The sequence below is a fragment of the Odocoileus virginianus genome, chromosome 32, assembly GCF_023699985.2.
Source record: "Odocoileus virginianus isolate 20LAN1187 ecotype Illinois chromosome 32, Ovbor_1.2, whole genome shotgun sequence".
Lineage (NCBI taxonomy): Eukaryota > Metazoa > Chordata > Mammalia > Artiodactyla > Cervidae > Odocoileus > Odocoileus virginianus.
Genome location: NC_069705.1, coordinates 4,022,735 through 4,029,297, shown reverse-complemented (window position 1 = coordinate 4,029,297; position 6,563 = coordinate 4,022,735). Strand labels below are relative to the sequence as shown.

The 6,563-nt window shown below is 40.8% G+C and overlaps 1 pseudogene; it reads left to right on the top strand.

Moving 5' to 3' along the window:
• Positions 1-396: 396 nt before the first annotated feature.
• Positions 397-1,912, top strand: LOC139032641 (high mobility group protein B3 pseudogene; annotated as a pseudogene).
• The last annotated feature ends 4,651 nt before the right edge of the window (positions 1,913-6,563 follow it).

The window sequence follows — 6,563 nt, the reverse complement described above, 5'->3', positions numbered from 1 at the left end:
TCAAATCTGGGAATCTTAAATATTTTGTTTCAAATCAGTGCTGTAAGATTTTAATTTAACCATAACTCCTCTTAAAGTTAAGAGTCTATGATGTCCACAGTGATAGTGGATGCTGTCAATAGTGATAGACACTGAAAAACATATTTCATCACTATTTTATTTAAAATCTTGTAAAAATAATGATGTCAGACTTCTGTGGATTATCTTCTTGTTTTATACTCACTGAAAGTAATAGCAGTTCATCAATTCCCCCTCCACATAATTGCTTTAGTGGAGAGAAACTGGACCAGGATAAGATTCTGTTCTGAGATTTATTACAGCTTCTTTATTTGAAACTAAAAGAATACTGCTGCACTTAAAGCTATAAAGTCGAGACTAGCGAACAATACAGTCAAGATGGCTAAAGGTGATCCCAAAAAACCAAAGGGCAAGATGTCTGTTTATGCCTTCTTTGTGCAGACGTGCAGAGAGGAACATAAGAAGAAAAACCCAGAGGCCCCTGTCAATTTTGCTGAATTTTCCAAGAAATGCTCTGAGAGGTGGAAGACCATGTCCAGGAAAGAGAAGTCGAAATTTGATGAGATGGCAAAGGCGGATAAAGTGTGCTATGATCGGGAAATGAAGGATTATGGACCAGCTAAGGGAGGCAAGAAAAAGAAGGACCCTAATGCCCCCAAGAGACCACCGTCTGGATTTTTCCTATTTTGCTCTGAATTCCGTCCCAAGATCAAGTCTACAAACCCTGGCATCTCTATTGGAGATGTGGCGAAGAAACTGGGCGAGATGTGGAATAACTTAAGTGACGGTGAGAAGCAGCCATACATCAACAAGGCAGCAAAGCTGAAGGAGAAGTATGAGAAGGATGTTGCAGACTATAAGTCTAAAGGGAAGTTTGATGGCGCCAAGGGTCCTGCTAAAGTTGCTCGGAAAAAGGTGGAAGAGGAAGATGAAAAGGAGGAGGAGGAGGACGAGGAGGAGGAGGAGGACGAGGAGGAGGAGGAGGAGGAAGAGGATGAATAAAAAAAAAAACTGTTGATCTGTCTCCTTGTGAATACCTTAGAGTAGGGAGCGCCTTGATTGACACACCTCTCACCCAAGACGTGTCTGTTGCCCTCATTAGGTTTAATCACCCGATTGGCTCATGATCATATCTTAGTCTCTCCATGTGCTCTAGCAGTTGTAAGTGGTTTACATTAAGTGGCCATGGGTGTCTGGAGCACCTGGAAACTGTATCAAAGTTGTACATATTTCCAAACATTTTTAAAATGAAAAGGCTCTCGTGTTCTCCTCACTCTGTGCACTTTGCTGTTGGTGTGACAAGGCATTTAAAGATGTTTCTGGCATTTTTTTTTAATTTGTAAGGTGGTGTGTTAATTCTATGGTCATTGGCTAGAAATCCCGAGTTCTCAACTGTACATATCTATAGTTTGTAAAAAGAACAAAGCAACCGAGACACACTCTTGATGCTCCTTGCTTGGTGTGGAGGCTGTGTGGGGGCAATGCCTTCCGGAGGGGCCGTAGCTCAGGGCGTTCACTGCGGGGCTGGACCTGTGGATACTGCAGTGGGCATCCATTTAGCTTCAGGTTGTCTTGTTTTTGTATATAGCGACATAGCATCCCGCTGCCATTCTTAGCTGTGGAAAGGGGAGGGGGGTCAGCAGGCATGAGAAGTGTTTTGGATCCTTTTTAGTTGAAGTGCGGTAGTTTTAAACTGTTGTTTTTTTTTTTTTTTTTTAAACAAACTGTAGAACTGTTCATTGTCAGCAAAGCCAAGAGCCACTGCACCAGTGAAAGTTCAAGAACCTTCTATACTAAACACGATCTGCAATGTTCTGTTATTTTTTTTTTGTATGTTTAGAATGTTGAAATGTTTTTGAAGTTAAATAAACAGTATTACATTTAAAAAAAAAAAGTTATAAAGTCTTGAAAACTGAAAATAAATTTTAAGTGAATAATCCCTAAGTATAAAATAATAATAAAAATAAATAGTAATAAGAATAAGATTAGGCAGAACAGCAAAGAGAGGCGAGGCAAAATAAAAGTCTGCTTTTCAATGTAAAATATAGTAACTTTTTATAAAAAGTTTTTACAATTTGAGTGCAAATGAAATATACATTTTTATTAATGTTTTAGAGTAAACAAGAAAGTGGATATTTTGTTGAGTTTAACATGTAGACTTAACAATGTAACTTACCTGCCCATTTGGGTTAAAGAGTAGTTTGACTATATGCATTTATCTCATCTAGTTCTCAAAACCTTGCTAAAATGAAGGAAAAGAAATTTTCATTAGAAAGTCACCCAGAGGGACCATGAGAATATTCTTAGTGACAACAGAGGATGAGATATTCCAATGAAGTTTTGGAAGATGGGAAACAGATGAAGAGTAGAATTCCCAACTCATGTGTCTGAGAATGGGTCAAAAGCAGCCCAGTTAGAGCCCAGGGTGGTTCCCAAAGAAGTAAAAAGGGGGAAACATGAAGTTAAGATCAGGTCCTCAGTTCTTTCCAAACCCACACATGGCGCTACCAGTAGACCCAGTTCCCTTTGTCATTAAGAGAAAAATAGAGATTTATTTTCTAAAAAAAAAAATAATAATAATTGGACCAGAAAGACACAAAGCAGAGTGAGGCTCAATTCGTGGAAATTCAGTAAAAATCTATGAGCTGGACGTGGCTCCTTGAGACCCCTCATCTACACCAAATGATAGCCGACACGTGGACATCATCTCAGGCAAGATATCATCGTTCGGTCGCTGTCACGTCTGACTTTTACAGCCCCATGGATGGCAGCAAGCCAGGCTTCTCTGTCCTTCACCATCTCCCAGAGTTTGCTCAAACTCATGTTCGTCAAGTCGGTGATGTTATCTGCCATCCCCTTCTCCTCTTGCCCTCAGTCTTTCCCAGCATCAGGGTCTTCAGGCAAGATATTGGGGGTGCATTATCTGGAAAAGGTTTAAGTCATGATTGGGTCTCCAAAGGAAAATTTCCACTGAACTCTAATGAAGTCCACCAGGTAATAGCCTGAACTGGAACACACAAGCCTTCAACAGCCTTTTCAGGGTCCTTATAAGTATTAAGGGCCAGCTCAGATCAACAGATATTTGAGGAAAATCTTCAATAAAAAATATAGAGCAAATGAAACAGGGGCGAGCAGAAAGATGGACCAGAAGATAAAGACACAATGCAGTATGCTAAAGGGAAAAGTTGATACTATCCTGGAAGAGAATAAACGTGGAATTCCATGAGAACGGAATAAAGAACAGAAACTGGGGGAATTCAAAATATGATTATCCAAGTTAAAGACTCATACAATCACTAGAAGATAAAGTTGCAAAAATAACTCTTAAGTACTAAGAACTGAAAACTAAGAGAAGAACTATTTTAAAAATCAGATTATTTTGAATACACCACACCTAAGACTATCAGAAATTTTAGAAGTGGAAACACAGAGCAAAGAAAACCAGTGAAGATGCAACACAGGAAAAATTCCCAGGACTGAGGTTTTAAGTTTTCAGATGGAAGAGCACATCTAGTTCCAGACACTTCGAAAGAAAAGAGCGAAACCAGTCAACTGAGTTCTCTTTGCCATTAAGAGAGAAAGAGAGATTTATTTTATCCAAAGCAATGGGCAAGGGGAATACCCTAAAACACACTAAAAGTTTTCACAGACATAAACAACTCACGCATCAAACAATGAAAACAGGAATAACCCTGGATTTCTAAAGGGCAAAACTGGATACTAGAAGACTAAAGTGAAGCCTTCAAATTTGGAAGGACCGTGACATTAACCTAAGGATAGTATACCTAGCCAAACTATGAACCAGATATGAGGGGTAGCAAAAATATTTTGACATGCAAGCATCTAAAAATTATAATTTCAAATGGTGTTGGGAAAACTGGACAGCCCCAAGGAAAAGTCTGAAACTCTACCTTACCCCATAAACAAAAATGAATTCAAAATGTATTGAAGACTGGAATGTAAGGCCTGAAACTGTAAAACTCCAAGAAAACATAGACTCCTTGACACTGATTTTGGGAATAAATGTTTGAATTGAAACCAAAAACAAAGCAACAAAACCAAAAAACAAGTGGGACATCATCAAACTAAAGAGCTTCTACACAGGAAAGAAAACCATCAACAAAATTAAAAAAAAAAGAAAAGCTCGCCTACTGAATGGGAGAAAGTGTTTGCAAATCATATACCTGATAAGGGTTTAAGGTCAAAATATGCAAAGAACTCACACAGCTCAACAACAAAAAGCTAACAGTCCAAGTGAATAATGGGCAGATCTGAACAGACCTTTATTTCCAGTTACATTTTCAATACATTTCGTCTCAGGCAGCTTAAACATCACTTGGCAATTCTGTGCTCCTTTTCTGGGAGTAAAGAAACCCAGCACAAAAAAAGAGAGAAATAAACTATGAGAAAGCTGCCCCCTGGTGGTAATATGCTTGCACATGTGTGTGTTTGCCTGAGCACAAACAGACACACCACAGCCTATTTTTACAGGCTCAATGAATTGCAGCTTTATTTAAAACCTTCACAAGTAAACCATGAGAGTAACTTGCGTGTCGGTAAGTGAAGAAGGGCAGGAGGAAGTTAATACATCTTTCTAAACTAAAAAGTTTATTTATGATTGAGAATTAGACAACCGTCGGGGGGAGAGGGGTGGGAAGAAAGCTAGCTTTCTCATTTGTAAAAGTTTATATAACATCAAGACTGACTCCTACAGTTGAAAGTCAGTTCAGTTCAGTTGCTCAGTCGTGTCCGACTCTTTGCGGCCCCATGGACTGCAGCAAGCCAGGCTTCCTTGTTCATCACCAGTTCCCAGAGCTTGCTCAAACTCATGTCCATCATGTCGGTGATGCCATCCAACCACCTCATCCTCTCTTGTCCCCTTTTCCTCCCACCTTCAATCTTTCCCAGCATCAGGGTCTTTTCCGACGAGTCAGTTCTTCGCATCAGGTGGCCAAAGAATTGGAGTTTCAGCTTCAGCATCAGTCCTTCCAATGAATATGCAGGACTGATTTCCTTTAGGATAGACTGGTGAGGAATAGGACAGGGAGACCACTTTCTCCCCCACAAAGTCATCAAAAGATCATTTGAATGCTGAGCAACTTCCACAAAACAACTTCTGAACACTGGCGGAGGCCACCAGGCACCCAGAAAGGCAGTCCATTCTCTTCGAAAGGAGGTAGGACAGTTGAAAATATTGCGATAAAAACTGAATGTTGATGGATACAAATGGCTGGGTTTCTCACAGCCCTGGATATGTACATTTGTCATCCAGATGTCACAGACAATACTAAAATGTTCCACCATGTGCTTATGTGGTGGTCAGAGAAGTCTTTGTTCATGCAGTAATACTCTACAGAAAGAAAAAAACCTCTATGTCCTGGGGTAGATCCTTTAGGGTTCATCTTTTGGGGGGGGCCCTCTGTGCTTCCTATACCTGTGTATCTGTTTTCTTCTCTGGGTTCGGGAAGTTTTCAGCCATAATTTCTTCAAATACATTTTTGATCCCTTTTCTCATCCTTCTCCTTCTGGGATCTCTGTTACATATTGATTAACAAGCTTTATATTACCCCATACGTCTCTTATATTACAATCTTTTTAAAAAATATCCTCTTCCTGGCTACTATTCTGATAGGGGGATTTCCATTATCCTGTCTTCCGGATAACTTGTTTGCTCTTCTACATCATTCATTCTGCTGTTTATTGCCATGTATTCTGCTATCTATTTCTCAGCTTTTGCCTCGGTGAATGAGTTTTCCAATTTTTCTTATTTTCTCTTTATGGTTTCCAGTTGCTTTTTTACAGTACTCTGTACTTCGATAAATAGCCCTTCTTAATTCCTTCAGTGTTCTCATTATCACCTTTCTGAACTCACTGTCTGTTAGGCTGAAGAGGTCTGTTTCATCATTTGTTCTTTTGGAACAATCCTCTTGATCTTCCAATCGGGAGTGGTTCCTCTGCTTTATTTTACCTATCTCTCTCTTACTCTGAGTTTAGGAAAACCAATGAGCTACTGTGGTCTTGGAGGGCTGTGTTTATGTGGGAACGTCCAGGTGTAGACTGCATGGATTTATAATTTTGGGGTGAGGGCTGTTTTGCACGGGTGCCTACCGCTTTTTCTCCTGCCTGTGGCGGGTGTTCTGCTGATCAGCGCCTGTACTGGACAGAGTGGCTCCACTCTGCTCTGCGGTCCTCCCTGCCCTGTTGGAGGTGGGGGCTGCTCCATCTGGGGGAGTTGAAGCCCCCAGATCTGTTTCTGGACTGCCCTGTGACGCAGGTGGGAATAGAGCCCTCTGGCTGTGAGGCTCGTCGTTAGGATCATGTCACCTACAGTCAGGGACACTGTTACCTTTTCCTGGGCCACCAAATTCCTTCCAACTCTCCTTCACCTAATTAATATGGCTAGGACTTCCTAGACTTGGGCTTCCCTGGTGGTTCAGCTGGTAAAGAATCCACCTGCAGTGTGGGAGACCTGGGTTCGATCTAGGTTGGGAAGATCCCCTGGAAAAGGGAAAGGCTACCCACTCCAGCATTCTGGCCTGGAGGAT